This window comes from Chrysochloris asiatica, unplaced genomic scaffold (genome assembly GCF_000296735.1).
Source record: "Chrysochloris asiatica unplaced genomic scaffold, ChrAsi1.0 scaffold00214, whole genome shotgun sequence".
NCBI classification, from domain to species: Eukaryota; Metazoa; Chordata; class Mammalia; order Afrosoricida; family Chrysochloridae; genus Chrysochloris; species Chrysochloris asiatica.
In genome coordinates this window covers 161,844-165,968 of record NW_006408732.1, presented here as the reverse complement: position 1 = coordinate 165,968, position 4,125 = coordinate 161,844, and the positions used below count along the sequence as shown (strand labels likewise).

Here is a 4,125-nt window from a genome sequence, read left to right as displayed (position 1 = left end):
TAGACATAGTTACATCTGCTATCATCCTGACTGACTGGTTGTATACAAAAACCCTTTTCACCTCCCTCATGGTACTTTTTAGCAATATTAGCTTCCAAACCCACTCCTTCTTATCAAGGACAGGTTAGAACACCTGGGTCCTAGGCCTCTCTTACTCTGGTTTCATATCTACCCCTTTACCCTGAGTACTCACCAATTATTATGGTTTCAAGACCTGAAACTCTAATAGAAGCAGTTGGCCACAGGCAGACAACCCATGAAAAAGGCACTCCATTTACAATAAGCCTGTGCCCCTTTACTAAAAATTGATGAATAGTCAACATACCACTCCTCAGAAACCCCATACCTTTATAAGACCCAGTAAACCCCAATCCCAAAGGGTCTTCTTCACTCACAGAGACAGACCCACTTCTCTCTTATTTTAATCTGTGCTCCCTAATTCTACCAGGTCTTCTAGACAGCAGTGACTCAGTGGGACTAATTCTTTTTGCAGAGGTATGGCAAGGTGTCTCTCAAACTCTTTTTTTTGGGGAGATTAATTTTTTGTTTTTAATTACAGTTCAAATCAGCATATCTGATTCATTTCAGCTCCTTCACTGCCAAACCTGGGGGCAGGGACTGCTTCATCTTCTAGGCTTTCTCCTTGTTGGTGATGACCAAGATGTAGAGGTATCTGCTGCACCAAATCTTAAATTTTACGTTGTTCTTATTGTTCTTGATCTTGACAGATTTGACATCCTTTCACCTGGCTGTGAGTAGGAAGTCCTTGATTTCCTCAATTTTACACGGCATGACTGCAGGGTGCACGCGGACCAGTACAGCCTGAGACAAGAAGTGAGGATAGAAGAGCTCTCAGACTGTTTTTAAGGTCACCTTGAGAAGCTCCCTGGGTGAGGGATGCACTTCCCACCCTTAACTACTTTTCCCCTGGGGAGTGTCCTTCTTCACCGGTCCCTTTACTTGAGTATAGTGAGTCTACTCCTTCTCTGTGGTCCAGACAGCTGTCTCAATGCTCAACATACCTGGTAAGGGTCCACCCAATCTGGCTGGAGTCTGTCCTCTTTCCAGGTCTTGATCAGCACCATGTCTCCCAGTCAGAAGTGATGAATGGTGAATTCGAAGGAATGGGTTTGGACCAAGAGTCCTTTTAACCTGAGGGTTAGCAAATCAGAAAGGGCCAGCATGTATTTTCTTAGGAATCCCAGGTAGGGGAGACTTTGGCATGGCACCCCTTTAGCAGTGAAGTACAAAACTTCAGTTTCAAAAATTCTGAGAGGATTACTACACTCTATTTTCTCAAACTAAAAGAAACATTACTGACGCTATCATCTTAATATATGAATACAGTACTTCACTTAAAACTTCTCAAACAGGAATGTCAATTAAACATACTTTAACATTATAATTTTGTCAAATGACCGGAAAATATCAATACTCACATCTACAGTACAATATCCTTTCCTCCTCTTAACATACAGGGTGGCCCAAATTTTAACAACAAAAAAAATGTTTTCAATTCAGAAAGTGTATTGGTACTCCAAATATCTTTTAAAACAGTGTTATGTTCTCAGAAGATCTGAAACATTAATACAAATAAAAAATAAACATACAAATAAAGTCTTGAGCAATGTACAGTTACAAAAAGTACTAACACACTAGCCAAATAAGTAATTAACCTCCTTTTAAATGTATTAATTATACCATTTTACTACAGAAAGAATATCAAAAACATTAAAACAGAACAAAACAATTTTTCAGTGCTTGATTCACATTTAAGTTTCACCTTGATTGTGCAAATTTAGAATTTTCCATTGTAAAGTTAAATACTCGATGTAAGAATTGTATTTGAAAACTACCATACTGAAAAAAAAAAAAAAAAAAAATCACTACACCCTTTATTACTGGCTGCAGACCCTTTCTCCCTTCTATGGGGATACGGGATTGTCTTCTATGGACCACCTCCCCCAGTTTTTCTTTTTTTTCAGTTCCACCCTCAAGGATGGAATTGCCAGACCTCCAGTATTGCCTTCTTTAAACCATGCCCACGAGTCAATCTTTCCTTTCTCCTCTTCAGACAGACATATCATATTTACCTTCATCTGACCCTTGCCCTCTATAATCCTAACTCCAGTCTTACAATTAGGTCCCCTTCCAAAAAATACAAAAGTTAATCTCTAATTTCATGAGGGGAATCATCATTCCTTTGCTTCTGATTTCTGGACATTCTCTTTTGAAATGGCCTCTCTTCCCACACTTATAACATTCATTCCCTGGTGGGTTTAGGGACCTGGCCCAGTCCTCTCTTCCCTTTCCTCTGAGAAGGTCTAACACTGTAATTACTGTTCCGCTTTCCTTGAGAAGGGGGTCTTGTATTAGCCTCTTATAAATTATTTTATTCACAATAGACACTATGATTCTGGCTTTCTGCCTCCATTTTTCGTCTTCTCTCCTTACAAAAACTTTCTGAGCTTCTCTTAACAGTTCATCAGTGGGTTTCTCACTCCATCCCTCAATCTTTTGTCTTGGTCTTGGTTCTTTAAGTGGGAACATCTTCTGAATTGATTCCGCTACACCTACTAACCAAAAAAGAACATAGGCTGTCTCCTTCTGAGAAGGCTGAGTTCTATTGTTTACCTGAAGGACTGTGGCCTGGCTTACCCAGTCTTCATTGGAACCAAATTGAGGCCAGAACACACATGGTGAATAAATTGGTTCTTTTGGCCAAATAAAACAACAACATTTTTATCTTTTTCCCAGGTTTGGGGTTTGTCCCCCCAAGCCCTCAACATTTTCCTCAAAGGACTGACAGGAGGAGAGTCTGTGGGGGTATCTCCTGCTCCCTTCTTCCCTAGGCCTAGAATTCTGTTCCCCATTTTCTTTTGGGCTTGGTGTCTGAGTTATCTTGCATACTAAACCTCCCAATATTTTCCCAGGTTTGGGTACTCATGGAGATTTCTTGTATATAAACCCAAGATTTCACTTTGTACATATCCTACTGGATTGGGACTCCACACTTGCTTCACATCCAAGATGCATCTCACTGACCTCCGAAAATGTCTGACCACCAAGGCGATACTTACAGTCCAATTTCTCCACCCTGGCCTGTGCACAGATTTCCTGATTGTTGAGGTCCTTCATGTCTCTCTCAGTCAATCTGAAAAAATTTTAACAGTCTCAGATTTTTTTCTGGCTCTTGCTAGGAGGCAATCAATCCTGTGGAGTAGGCCACCAAAACCACGTCAGATGTGTCTTCTTTCCCACCAGGGCTGCCACTCCCAGCTGGCAGAAAATTCTGGATGGGCCCTAAAATTTGTGAGAAACATTGTCCATACTCAAGTAATGCTCAAGTAATCTAATTTGTACTCATTTTAATGATAGTGAGATTTTCTTTATTCAATTTTGAAAAATTGGTCACCCAGCCCAGTAGACATGATCAAACATGCCTGTTTTATGTAATCTTTCATTATCCAATACCAGGCTGTTTTGACCACTATGGTTATGTAGTAAATTCTGAAATGTACTAGTGAGAGGCCTCCAACTTTGTTCTTTTTAAACAGTGCTTTGCTTATCTGAAGTCTCTTTTCCTCCCATATAAAGTTCGTGATTATTTTCCCCATCTCTTTAGAGAATGTTTTTGGAATCTGGATTGGAATTGTATTATATCTATAGATTGCTTTAGGTAGTATTGACATTTTCACAATATTGTCTTCTCATCCATGAGCATGGCATATTCTTTCATTTTTGTAAATCTCTTTTGGTTTCTTGTAGTACTATTTTGTGGTTTTATTTGTGTAGGTCTCTGGTTATATTTATTCTTAAATATTTTATCCTTTGGGTGGCTATTGGAACTGGTATTGTTTTCCTAATTTCCTTTTCATTGTTGTCTTTGTTACTATAGAGGAATCTGCTTGATGTTTTTGTGTATTGATCTTGTACCCTGAATCTTCCAACGAGTTTCAATAATTTTTTTTTGCTGAGTTTTTGGGATTTTCAATGTATAAGATCATATCATCTAGAAATAGCAAGATTTTGCTTCTTATTTGCCAATTTCAATGCCCTTAATTTTACTTTATTGTCTTGTAGCTCTGACTATGACTTTCAACACAATATTTGATAGGAGTGGTT

The 4,125-nt window shown here is 38.9% G+C and overlaps 1 pseudogene; it reads right to left on the bottom strand.

Moving 5' to 3' along the window:
• Positions 1-579: 579 nt before the first annotated feature.
• On the bottom strand, positions 580-792 carry LOC102832316 (annotated as a pseudogene).
• Positions 793-4,125: the final 3,333 nt, after the last annotated feature.